Genomic DNA, 14,568 nt, shown 5'->3' on the forward strand with positions numbered 1-14,568 from the left:
CTAATTGAATTTATAAATAGACATTATATCATTTAAACAAACTCGAAATTCAAAACACCTGGGATGATGATGAAACTAGATCACTCACCTGACATTCACAGCTGGATTGAATAATATTGGAACAATGCTATGAAATGATTTTAAGATTTGGCCAGCCGTTTCAGCACAGTAATTTTCAAAGTTTTCCTTATAGTCATATACGGAAAACTAGCCCCGCCCACTTGCCGCCATGATTTTTATGGAAACATAATAATCTGAAGAAATTTAGTATACTAGAGGCACAGGACCTGTGATCACATTGTCATTTCTATCATATAATCATAAAACCTAAGGACCCTGTGTAGAATTGTTTTAATGTTACTGTTGATGATTAAAAAAAGATTGCACTGTGGTTAAAGTGCCAAAGTTCATAGACTGAAATGTTACACTGTGTTAGTCAATTGAAAGGCTGTTTTCAAATTCTGGTATTATTCAGACAAAACTCAGAAACAGACTAGGCTCGAAAAAACTGCAAAACTTGTGTTCAGTTACAGAATGCTTTGTGATAAAGAAGAACTAGACTGGTGGGCTATCTTTTCAGAAATCCATAATTTTGTTAATGAAACTGTTCTGTCAGCTACCTATCACTCCACCAATGGTTTCCAAGTAAGTAACACTTAAGGTAAGAATTAGCTCACATTTTATAACATAGAAACACAATTGTTTTGGTAAAAAAAAAATTAGAAAAACTTCTTATTGCCCAGTATTGCCCACTTCATTCATTTTTAGGAATATTGCCCAACCCGGGCGGGTTTACCCGCCCTGGGCAGGCAGTCGCCAACCCTGAAACAGGTAGCAGTAGCGTACCTAGGATACAGTATAGGTCCTTGAGCCATATGCACTTAAAAATATTACAATTATTATGTTTTCTAAGAAAAAAAATGTCAAAAAGTCATTTTGAAATTATTTTGCCCTGTGACAAGGCCTAAAAAAAAATCTTTTGTTTCTGGTAACATGCTAAAAAAAATTAGGTTAGGTAGGTCGGAATTTTTTTTTTTCTTTTGGAAATTTTTTTTATTAAGTGAGACTTTTCGGAAATTATTTTTATATCAAAAAATGACACAAATAAGGGGTTTATGCATCAGTTAGAGCATCAGTAAGTTGATTTCTAACATCACTGACCATGTTTAAAGCATAACTAGAATGTGTCTGTAGGACACAGGGTGTGCCCCCCACTGGCACATTTGTCACAAATAAGGGGCAATAATTCAAATGTTTGCAGTCTCAGTTTGAGGGTATAGCCTCAACAAGCATTTTATGAAAAGGATTCATTATTCTAGGCCATATATTTTTTGAGCTATGTGCATCACAAACAAAAAATCCACTATTTTGGCTATTTCAAGGGCCATAACTCTGTAATAAGAGCTAAGATTCTTAAGAAGAATGCCAAGTATGCAAGGTCACATCACGATAAAGACTCCAGCAAGGTTTCCTGAATTTACATCAAATACTATTTGAGCTAGGCACATAATTAGGTGAACAAGAGTGCAAGAATGTCACAATATACGCCCGTCACAGCAAATTTCTTTACTCTAGCACCTGTATTTGCAAATGGAATTTTAATTTTGTGGTTGTTTAGTAATAACTGTAAGTGTTTTGTTTTTCTAAGTCCACAAAAAAACTCCTTACCAGGTAGAGATACCTTAAAATACACCTAAAATTGGAAAGTAACATCTATGTTGTACCACAGAAAAGTGGTCTTGGTTTTTCCCTACGGTCAATTATAAAAAAGTTACAATATAAGTTATTTATAGTAACAAGTAAGGGAAGCTAATCTTAAAAAAAAAAAAAAAAAAAAAAAATTGTAAGTCCTCACAAAAATCTTTACCAGGTAGAGACTGGTCAAAATACACCTCAAAATTGGATGTAGCATGCATGTTGTACTACAGAAAAGAGGTCTCGATTTTTCCCTACGACTAGTAATGAAAAAGTTACAATATAAGCTATTTATAGTAACAACAAAGGGAAGTCATTCAAAAGAAGGGAACTGCGCACGACACTTCGTCTCATGATGGTGTATAATTGTGTCAAGTTATATCAAAATCCCTCTATGCATGAAAAAGAAATGCTCCAGACAAGGTTTTCATTCTTGTATCCTTTGACCTCTAAGTGTGACCTTGACCTTAGACCTAGAGACCTGGTTCTTGCGCATGACACTCCGCCTCATGGTGGTGAACATTTGTGCCAAGTTATATCAAAATCCCTCTATGCATGAAGAAGAAATGCTCCGGACAAAGTTTTCATTTTTGTATCCTTTGACCTCTAAGTGTGACCTTGACCTTAGACCTAGGGACCTGGTTCTTGCGCATGACACTCCTTCTCATGATGATGAACAATTGTGCCAACTTTTATCAAAATCCCTCTATGCATGAAGAAGATATGCTCCGGACAAAGTCATTCTTAAATTTGACCTTTGACCTCTAAGTGTGACCTTGACCTTAGACCTAGGGACCTGGTTCTTGCGCATGACACTCCGTCTCATGATGGTGAACAACTGTGCCAAATTTCATCAAAATCCCTTCATGCATGTAGAAGATATGCTCAGGACAAAGTCTGTGGACGCTGCCCGCCCGCCAGGGGCGTTCCCATAATACGTCCCGTTTTTCAAACGGGCGTATAAAAAGTGCATTTATTTGCTATTTCAGGGGCCATAACTTTAAAAATAGGGGGTGGAGCCAGCCAAAAAATTAGAGGTGTGCAAGTATTGAAGTTTATATCATGATTAAGACTTATGCAAGTTTTCAACCATTTATATTAAATACTTTTTGAGCTAGGTGCGTCACAAAGTGAAAATGTACACTTCTGACTATTTCAGGGGCCATAACTCTAAAAATAGGGGGCGGACCCAAATGAACAAGAGCCATGTTACACATGGCTAATCCCCCCGCCGGGCATATTATAATTGAAGGCTAAAGTTCTTGGCAAGTTAGTGTCTGAAAGTATTAATTTTGGGGAAAGCTTTAAAGAACCGTTTAGTTGTGGTCCACAACAGGGGTTTTAAGATGTGGAAGAAAGAATAAGTCAGTAGTGAGGTGGTTTACTGCTAAATTTTATTAATTTTCATGAACAGTATAGCTATGATGTTTTTCTATATGGCTACTGTAAAAGGAAGGAACGGAAAGCTAACAGGGAACAAGAGTGCCAGAATGTCACAATATATGACCGTCAAAGCAAATTTCTTTACTCTAGCAGCTGTATTTGCAAATGGAATGTTAATTTTGTTGTTGTTTAATAATCATTGTAAGTCTTTTGTTTTTTAAAGTCCACAAAAAAACTCCTTACGAGGTAGAGATACCTTATATATAATAAAATACACCTAAAATTGGAAAGTAACATCTATGTTGTACCACAGAAAAGTGGTCTTGTTTTTTCCCTAGGGTCAATTATAAAAAGGTTATAATATAAGTTATTTATAGTAACAACTAAGGAAAGTTAATCTTAAAAAAAAAAAAAAAAAAAAATTGCAAGTTCACACAAAAATCTTTATCAGGTAGAGATTGGTCAAAATACACCTCAAAATTGGATTTAGCATGCTTGTTGTACTACAGAAAAGTGGTCTCGATTTTTCCCTACGACTAGTAATGAAAAAGTTACAATAAAAGCTATTTAAAGTAACAACAAAGGGAAGTAATTCTAAAGAAGGGAACTGCGCAAGACACTTTGTCTCATGATGGTGTGTATAATTGTTCCAAGTTACATCAAAATCCCTCCATGCATAAAGAAGAAATGCTTCAAACAAAGTCATTTTTGTATGTGACCTTTGGCCTCTAAGTGTGACCTTGACCTTAGGCCTAGTGACCTGGATCTTGCGCATGACACTCTGTCACGTGGTGGTGAACATTTGTGCCAAGTTATATCAAAATCCCTCTATGCATGAAGAAGAAATGCTCCGGACAAGGTTTTTATTCTTGTATCCTTTGACCTCTAAGTGTGACCTTGACCTTAGACCTAGGGACCTGGTTCTTGCGCATGACACTCCATCTCGTGGTGGTAAACATTTGTGCCAAGATATATCAAAATCCCTCCATGCATGAAGAAGATATGCTCTGGAAAATTTATTTTAAGAAAATATGATAAAGGGGAGTAACTCAAAAAATAGGCAAGGTAGAGTTATTATTCTTGCAAACTGCACTTCCTCCCAATATGTTCTATCAGTGTATGAAGTTTGAAGAAAATCCCTCCAGTACTTTTGGGGTTATGCTCCGGACAAAATGTTTTAAGAAAATATGATAAAGGGGAATAACTCAAAAAATAGGCAAGGTAGAGTTATTGTTCTTGCACATTGCACTTCCTCTCAATGTGTTCTATCAGTGTATGAAGTTTGAAGAAAATCCCTCTAGTATTTGTTGAGTTATGCTCCGGACAAAGATCGTTGCGGACGCATGGATGGAGAGCATTTCTAATATCCCCTTCGCCTTTGGCGGGGGAATAAAAAATAGGAGGTGTGCAAATTCATATCATGATTAAGACTCATGCAAGGTTTCATGAATTTATATCAAATACTTTTTTAGCTAGGCATGTCACAAGGTGACTAGAATGTGTCTGTAGAACACAGTGTGTGCCCCCACTGGTACATTTGTCACAAATAAGTGGCAATAATTCAAATGTTTGTAGTCTTAATGGGGTAGAGCCTCAACAAACATTTTATGAAAAGGATTCATTATTCTAGGTGCTATACTTTTTGAGCTATGAGCATCACAAACAAAAAATCCACTATTTTGGCTATTTCAAGGGCCATAACTCTGTAATAAGAGCTAAGGTTCTCAAGAAGAATGCCAAGTGTGCAAGGTCACATCACGATAAAGACTCCAGCAAGGTTTCCTGAATTTACATCAAATACTTTTGAGCTAGATATATAATTAGGTGAAAAAGTGCATTTTTTTACTATTTCAGGGGCCATAACTTTAAAAATAAGGGGTGGAGCCAGACAAAAATTAAAGGTGTGCAAGTTTATATCATGATAAAGACTTATGCGAGTTTTCAACCATTTATATTAAATACTTTTTGAGCTAGGTGTGTCATAAGGTGAAAATGTACATTTTTGACTATTACTATTTTGGCCATAACTCTAAAAATAGGGGGCGGACCCAAACGAAAAATAGGAGGTGCACAAGTTCATATCATGATTAAGACTCATGCAAGGTTTCATGAATCTATATCAAATACTTTTTGAGCTAGGCATGTCAGAAGGTGAAAATGTGCATTTTTGACTACTTCAGGGGCCATAACTCTGAAATTGGGGGCAGACCCATAACTCTAAAAATAGGGGGCGGACCCAAATGAAAATTAGGAGGTGCGCATGTTCATATCATGATTAAGACTCATGCAAGGTTACATGAATCTATATCAAATACTTTTTGAGCTAGGCCTGTCACAAGGTGAAAATGTGTATTTTTGACTATTTCAGGGGCCATAACTCTAAAAATAGGGGGTGGAGCCAGATGAAAAATAGGAGGTGCGCAAGTTCATATCATGATTAAGACTCATGCAAGGTTTCATGAATCTATATCAAATACTTTTTGAGCTAGGCATGTCACAAGGTGAAAATGTGCATTTTTGACTATTTCAGGGGCCATAACTCTAAAAATAGAGGGCGGAGCCAGATGAAAAATAGGAGGTGCGCAAGTTCATATCATGATTAAGACTCATGCAAGGTTTCATGAATCTATATCAAATACTTTTTGAGCTAGGCGTGTCACAAGGTCAAAATATGCATTTTTGACTATTTCAGGGGCCATAACTCTGAAAATAGGGGGTGGAGCCAGACGAAAAACAGGAGGTGCGCAAGTTCATATCATGATAAAGACTCATGCAAGGTTTCATCAATTTATATCAAATACTTTTCGAGCTAGGCGCGTCACGAACTTCGGACGGACGGACAGACGGACAAGAGCAAATCTATATGCCCCCACCACTCATGGGGGGGGGGCACAAAAATGTGCATGTTTGACTATTTCAGGGGCCATATCTCTGAAAACAGGGGGCGGAGTCAGATGAAAAATAGGAGGTGCGCAAGTTCATAATTATCATGATTAAGACTCATGCACGGTTTCATGAATCTATATCAAATACTTTTTGAGCTAGGCGTGTCACAAAGTAAAAATGTGCATTTTTTACTATTTCAAGGACTATAACTCTGAAAATAGGGGGCGGAGCCAGACGAAAAATAGGAGATGCGCAAGTTCATATCATGATAAAGACTCATGCAAGGTTTCATGAATCTATATCAAATACTTTGTGAGCTAGTCGCGTCACAAGGTAAAAATGTGCATTTTTGACTATTTCAGGGGCCATAACTCTGAAAATAGGGGGCGGAGCCAGACAAAAAATCGGAGGTGCGCAAGTTCATATCACGATAAAGACTCATCAAAGACTTCGGACGGACAGACGGACGGACAGATGCACAGACAAGACCAAATCTATATGCCCCCATTTCCTTTAAAAGAGTTATTTGAGCTGAAAAAAATGATCCCAGATGAAATATTTGGAAAAAATGGAGACAACTCCGCAAAGACTTTATGATAGGCTTAGTTGACTATTGACCTAGAACCTCATGCAAACTATGCACTTTTTACCTCTAATCATGAAAAAAGCATGCACACATGGATTAGCAACCTGAATTCAAAACTATTTAAAGATCAAATAATTGATTGCCCTGGGGAAAGAAGGACATTTTTTGTGGTGAAATTTGTCAACAAACATACGATTTTTTACAAAGTCAAAACCCACAGAATTTCACAGGGTGAAATATGTTGAAAAGGCCACTGCTGGAAAGAGAACAATCTCAACTACCCATACATATGCGTCAAAGTATGGGAAAAATATCTAGAAATATGAGAAAATCGAAGAAATCAATTTCAAGACTGTTAGATGCATAACTGTGTAATCATACATGGCATTTATCATACATAGGTTACTTTTCCTTTGCACTGATATAACATGGACAGGATGAGGATTAACAAATGGTGTTCACTCAACAATTTCACTATATAAACAGATTGTTTCCCTTGTGTAAAGAAGGCTTAGGGTAAGTCTCTATACAGTATATTAGTTATAAACAATCAATATTAAACACATGATACGCACAATTTATATTAATGAAAATAATCTGTAAATATGGAGAAGAGATTAAATTCTAATTTCTAGCAATTCGTAGGACAACCTTTACAAACTTACAAAGCTTCAAAAATTCTGATTTTTTGCTACTACACATTAATTTTTTATATTTAAACATATTCAGATGTCGATAAAATTATGGTTTGATAAACTGTCTTCTGTCATCGGAGAACTGTTCGCATTCGAATATATAATGAAATTCACCCCCAATTTTGTTTCTACAGTAGTTACAAGTTCTTTCATTTATTGGTATTCTTGACCAGTTTCCCGTTTCAATAGGTAAGCGATGATTCCTTGTTCTAAATTTAATGAAATTATAAAATAAAGAGGGTTGTAGTTTGGATAAATAAGGTTCAATACAAAAAGATTTCATAAATACTCTGTAGAATGTGCTATTGCTTGAATTTTCAACTAAAAAATACCAATTATTTAAGAATAAATTCTGTAGTTTTTGTTTAACAGTCATCTTTAATCATTTTGCAGTCAGAAAATTTTGATCTGTCCATATATTAACAAGGCCGCATTTAATCAAAACAGATCGAACATTGTGTAACCATGGGTACTTTATTTTAAGCATTTCAACAGGTATGGTTTCTGTTGATTGTAAAATATTTTTATAAACTGCAGTTGATAATTTGTTTGGGGTATCTCCACCTTCTGTCACACAGAGCCTTGACCAAAAAGAAATTATTTTTTCTTCTGTATCAATTGACAATGGCATACATCCCATTTCACCATAAACAAAATAATTAGGAGTAGACCTTTTAATTTTAATACATATTTTAAAATTTTTAATTGTACATGCTCTATTAAATCTAGTTTACCAAAACCCCATATTTCAGCTCCATAAAGTAAAATAGGTTTGACACAGTTCTGTTAAAGAGATCTATTTGTAAATCTACTGGAAGGTTATGACAACTGGAACTTTTAATAAGACCAAACCATATGATAAAGCAACAATTCTAAACAAACAATCTGAATCTGTTTTCTCAAAACCTAAACCAATCAGTCTTAAACAACTTTGTGAATTAAACCTCTTTGAAAGTGACAAAATTCAACAAAAAGTGAATAAAATGACCGACACTGATATAACTGTAGAAGGTGTTTTGAAAATGCTCAAGGATCTAAATCCAAACAAGGCGTCTAGTCTGGATCAGCTGTTGCCAAGATTACTTAAAGAACTTTTTCTCGAAACAGCTCCTTTTCTCACTAAAGTCTTCCAGAACTCACTGAGAACTGGTTTAGTTGCAGAGGACTGGAAAACTGCTACCATTGCACCTGTATACAAAAAGGGTCCTAAATATAAAGCCAGCAACTATCGGCCAATTTCTTTGACTTGCATAGCCTCCAAACTAATGCAGCATATCATGGTCTCTAACATCATGCGCCATCTCCACAACAACATCTTCTCACACCTTTCCAACATGGCTTCCGTTCCAAACATAGCTGTGAGACTCAACTATTATCCTTCACACAAGAAATTTTTGACAATCTCCAATCTGGAAAACAAACAGATCTCATTGTAATGGATTTCTCGAAAGTTTTCGACAAGATCGATCATCAACTTCTTCTCTATAAACGCATGAAACTTGGTGTCAACAAAACATCTGTATCCTGGATTCAATCTTTCCTTAGTAATCTTTCTCAATCTGTAGTAGTTGAAGGCTCACACTCTGATTCTTTACCAGTTCTATCAGGGGTTCCCCAAGGTTCAGTGTTGGGTCCTTGTTTCTTCCTTTGTTTCATCAATAACCTTCCTGACTCTGTTAAAAGCAGAATACGCATATTTGCTGATGACACCATCATATACCTCACCATAGACTCATTAGTAGACTCTTACAAACTTCAAGATGATTTCACAAAATTAGAAGAATGGGAACGTAAATGGTCTATGGAATTCAATCCTGATAAATGCAAAATCATAAGAATCTCCAAAAAAAGAAAAAATATCATCTTTCCATATAAATTACATAATCAAAAACTAAACAAGAGGGCCAAGATGGCCCTAGGTCGCTCACCTGAGAAACACACCATAACACACCATAACAGTGTAAACATGTTTGACCTAATGATTTCATGGAAAAAATATTCTGACTAATTATCATTAAAATTGGAGCAAAAAATCTTGAGTATAAACAAGTATTTTCTTTGATCTGACCTAGTGACCTAGTTTTTGACCCCAGATGACCCGTATTCAAACTTAACCTAGAGTTCTGAACTTCATCAAGGCTATCATTCTGACCAAATTTCAAGAAGATCAATTGAAAAATACAGCCTCTATCGCATACAGAAGGTTTTTCTTTGATTTGACCTAGTGACCTTGTTTTTGACCCAAGACTACCCATATTCAAACCTGACCTAGATTTCATCAAGGCAACCATTCTGAACAAATATTATGAAATCCAGTGTAAAATGCAGCCCCTATTGCATACACAAGGTTTTTCCATTATTTAACCTAGTGACCTAGTTTTTAAACCCAGCTTATCCATATTCAAACTTGACCCAAATTTCATCAAGGCTATCATTCTGACAAAATTTCATGAAGATCAGTTGAAAAATACAGCCTCTATCACATACACAAGGTGTTTCTTTGATTTGACCTAGTGACCTACTTTCTGACCCAAGATGACCCATAATCAAAATCAACGTATATTTTATCAAGGCAATCATTTTGACCAAATTTCATGAAGATCAGTTGAAAAATACAGCCTCTATAGCGTACACAAGATTTTTCTTTGATTTGACCTAGTGACCTACTTTTTGATCCAAGATGACCCATATTCAAACTTGACCTAGATTTCATCAAGGCTATCATTCAGACATAATTTCATGAAGATTTATTGAAAAATACAGCTTCTATTGCATACACAAAGTTTTTCTTTGATTTGACCTAGTGACCTAATTTTTGACCCCAGATGACCCATATTCATACTTGACTAATATTTTATCAATGCAATCAACTTACCAAATTTCATGAAGATCAATTGAAAAATACAGCATCTATCGCATACACAAGGTTTTTCTTTGATTTGACCTAGTGACCTACTTTTTGATCCAAAATGACCCATTTTCAATCTCGGCCTAGATTTCATTGAGGTTATTACTTTGACTTAATTTCGGGAAGATCAATCGAAAAATACAGCCTCTATCGCATATACAAGCTTTTTCTTTGATTTGACCTAGTGACCTAGTTTTTGACCTCAGATGACCCATTTTCGAACTCGACCTAGATTTTATCAAGGTTATCATTCTAACCAAAATTCATGAAGATTAATTGAAAAATACAGCCTCTATCGCATACACAAGGTTGTTTTTTTTATTTGACCTAGTGACCTAGTTTTTGACCCCAGATGACCCATTTTCAAACTCGGCCTAGATTTCATCAAGGTTATCATTCTGACCAAAATTCATGAAGATAATGAAAAATACAGCCTCTATCGCATACACAAGGTTTTTCTTTGATTTGACCTAGTGACCTAGTTTTTGACCCCAGATGACCCATTTTTGAACTCAGCCTAGATTTCATCAAGGTAATCATTCTGATCAAATATCATGAAGATCAGTTGAAAAATACAGCCTCTATCGCATACACAAGCCAAATGTTGACAGACGACAGACGACAGACACCAGACATCGAGCGATCAGAAAAACTCAGCTGAGCACTGCTCAGATGAGCTAAAAACTACAGAAAATGCTAAATATCTTGGGATTAATATTAGGCCTAAAAAGAAAATTCTTTGTTTCCGGTAACATGCTAAAAAAATTACTGTAGGTAGATTGGAAAAAAATTTTTTTTTTTGAATTTGTTTTTATTAAGGGAGACTTTTCGGAAATTATTTATGTGTCAAAAAATTAATACAAATAAGGGGGTTATGCCTTTAGAGCATCAGTAAGTTGATTTCTAACATAACTGGCCATGTTCAAAACATAAAAATTGCAGTTTTGCAACTTTTTGTTAAAAAGATGAAAAAAATATTCTCCAAGGCCATAAAAACATTTAGGATCTTGCCAAAAACTTAGGGTAAGTCGGGATACCAAAAACAAACAATTTCTTTTTTACGCCTTAGTGATGACTTTAGTTGGAAAAAACATATTGAAATTACATCTTCAAAAGCTAGTAACACTCTCAGATTTATAAAAAGAAATGTACAATGTAATAACCATAATATCAAAGAAATTGCCTACAAAACATACGTTCGCCCACAATTAGAATACTGTAACACTATATGGCATCCATGGCAGAAAAACTTAGCATATGAGATAGAAAAGGTACAAAGAGCTGCAGCCAGATATGTTATGAATGACTACTCATACCAAAGCAGCGTAACATCAATGCTTGAAACTCTTAAATGGCAGACATTAGAACAAAGCAGAATACATGCATCCCTAATAATGTTGTACAAAATATCACACAACCTCGTCTCTGTAGATCATAACCACCTGACAGCCTCTAGAAATTTAAACTTTATCATTCCATCTTCAAGAACACAATATCATATGAACTCCTTAGACTCGTATAATGTACTAATGTCATCATCCTGTTTTTTATTTTTAACAAAGCTGTATATATTACTGCTCTTACTCTCTTAATACATGAATACCATGTATCATGTAACATAGCAACATGCTTTTAACAACTGCCCCGACCTCCCAGTTATGATCAGAAATTGATTGTTGGGAGTGTTTCCGTAGATGTAGATGTAGACTTTCCTAGAACTTCCGGGTCATCCTAAAACGTGGTTCGGGTTGTCCGCAACATGGTCCGGGTTGTCTGGTTCAGGTTGTAGTCTGTTACACTGATCTGTCTTAGCGAATACAGAGTCAGTAACAAACCGATTACAAACGTACAGATTTCTGTACAAATACCATAATCCACCGCATGAATGCTAATCTTAAAATAGCCAGGCTTTCCCAAAGAGAAATGTAGCTCAGTTTAAACCTTGGTATTGAATGCATATAGTAAATTGTCTTATTAATCCTGAAAGGATCGTTCAATTAACTAACATAGCATGTTAAAACAACTACGAAGGGTTAAACAAACGCTTCCAGTCAGCTATATTGTCCATGTTGTAGAATACGTATAGAAATCTAGATCTACTTGTAACTTACTATAAATCATTCTCTTTCTATGCAGGTATCTAGTATTGATAATAGCATTGTAATTATGTATCTCCATCAATTATTTTTTCTAATACATTCAACTTCATACTGAATTTCTTTATTAATGCAAAATAATGCATATTTGTTTCATTACAAAAATATCTAATGTTTTTGTAATGCTGCGTTTACACTTAGCCACGATGTCCACGATTAAAAGAAAAGCTCGGAGCTCCACGATTTATTGCACGGATTTTCTATTACTAAGCTTTCCTGCGCTTTCTTACGCTCTAAGTATGTTTTGTTACTACCTGCTGCGTTTTATTACGAAACCAACACGATTCTGGTTGAGATCTGCCACTATTTTCATCACGTTCTCTCAAGTTCTCTTACGATTACCATGATATGCTATCACGTTTTGTCACATTCTGTTCAGATCCCTCACGTTATCAAGTTTTGTTAAGCTCTCCTACAATTTATGGCCACTATTTGATCAAGATTGACACGTTTTAGCACGATTGGTGTATTTATAAATAAGAGGCATCGGTCATCCTCTCATTCTCTCCAGAGATTCCAAATAGGAACGAGCTATGCATCAAAGAGCTGAACAAGATGCTGAATTTGTAATTTTCGTGTATGCCTATAATTAAGGTGGGCCGATGGTCTAGTGGTAACACGCTTGACTGTCAATCTAGAGATCCGGAGTTCGAATCCCGGTCCAGGCACTGGAAATTTCTGAGTTGCTCTCGAGTGTCTCCCACCTAACTAGAGGCCTGTACTGGTTCATCCTAGGAAAGACGGCTTCGCGTGTATCGGTGTTATACACCGGACACGTTAAACAACCAGACTGTCTATTCGAAAAGAGCTAGGCTAAGTTAGCCAGACACGTCTGTATCTGAAAAGTTCTGTCTGTCTGTTCTGGGGGCTTTATCTCACTCTGTCCCTCTGGTTAGATCGCTCTGTGTCTGTACCAGTAGAGGATGATTTCGCGCCCTGTGTGGCTGCAGTATATGTAAAGCGCCTTTGAACGTGTTTATCATGAAAAGGGCGCTATATAAATCTGGTATAATATATATATATATATATATATATATATATAATAGTTACTCGTCAGCAGCAGCAACAAGGGATGGAACAGGGCAGGATAGAAGAGAGAGGGAGAAGAAGCAGAAGGCCTAAGTCTTGCTGGATGAGACCATGGTTAAGTGGAAACCAAAGGCACCAACTGGGACAATACCCTTAACTTTTCAACACAGAACTCAGGCGAAGATGTTGGCTCCAACTTCAACTATGTAAGGATGCCTCCATATCTAGTGGAACTTAGAATCGTATTTCCAAGTTCACCAAGATCTCTATACGATGGAGCATCAAGGTCTGATGTGCTATGTTAAGGTCTGTTAAGCTGCATTACGCTCCACAATGATTTCCACGTTCTATCACACTCTCCCAAGATTCAAGATAAATCGGGATAACCATGGCAAAATTTTTGACAGTCAAAAATTTTGTCACGATCCTTACTATCATCACGATTCCACCAAGTTCCCTCAAGATCACCACGATTCGATCCCACGAGCCCCCATGCTCACCACGCTTCTCACAAATCATGGCCATTGTGGCTAAGTGTAAACGCAGCATAAATTCCATCTAGATCTAGCAGCTGACAAAAAAGAAAGATCTAAAATAAAAGGAAGCTCTAAGTTTACATCGATATATATATACGCAGCCAATGAGGATTGCTATCTTTCACTAATTTTATTACTGGTGCGTCATAGTTCTTGGCTTATAACAGTCATTAATTTGTAGTATGAACGCGTGGAAGAGTCTAGTTCGGGTTGATCAATGGTCCGGATTGTCCCTAAACGGTAGCTCTAGTGTTTTCTCTTTCCGAATGTCTTCCCCACTAAAACACACCAAGCACACCGTGCCAGTTTAAAATAACGTTATAACCGTTCAGAACAGGCTAAATGCAAACTAATAAGACTGAAAATGAGGTTCAATCCTACTTTGTTACTTACAGATTCGCTATTTAACTTTTTCGCTTTTGCACATTATCTTCGCCTGCTATGATTATCGATGACAAGACAGTAGTTGTTAACAACGTTTTCATTGGCGGACACAGTTTACGCATTTCAAACGTACCTGTACCCGAATATAAACAAGCAAGTTCGATTACTAGGTCATACTTGTTTACACGTTTTTCAAACCAAAATTTCTCTACTTACAAGTGGATTATGGTCAAAATGTACCCAAAAATAAAAAGTCAAAATGTACCCACTACTGAAAGTTAAAATGTACCCAGAAATGTGACAGAAGTCA

The 14,568-nt window shown here is 36.2% G+C and overlaps 2 protein-coding genes across 2 annotated transcripts in view; both read right to left on the reverse strand.

The window, feature by feature from the left end:
* The window catches only part of LOC123536327 (kinesin-II 95 kDa subunit-like), a 68,627-nt gene extending 54,262 nt beyond the window's left edge, over nucleotides 1-14,365 (reverse strand). Inside the window, exon 1 of the mRNA XM_045319434.2 lies at nucleotides 14,268-14,365. The gene's annotated coding sequence lies outside the window, so the exon portion shown is untranslated. The remainder of the gene's footprint in view (nucleotides 1-14,267) is intronic.
* Nucleotides 1-14,568, reverse strand: part of LOC123536325 (kinesin-II 95 kDa subunit-like) — a 133,756-nt gene that overhangs the window by 56,655 nt on the left and 62,533 nt on the right. The window lies entirely within an intron of this gene.

The sequence above is a fragment of the Mercenaria mercenaria genome, chromosome 17, assembly GCF_021730395.1.
Source record: "Mercenaria mercenaria strain notata chromosome 17, MADL_Memer_1, whole genome shotgun sequence".
Taxonomy (NCBI): domain Eukaryota; kingdom Metazoa; phylum Mollusca; class Bivalvia; order Venerida; family Veneridae; genus Mercenaria; species Mercenaria mercenaria.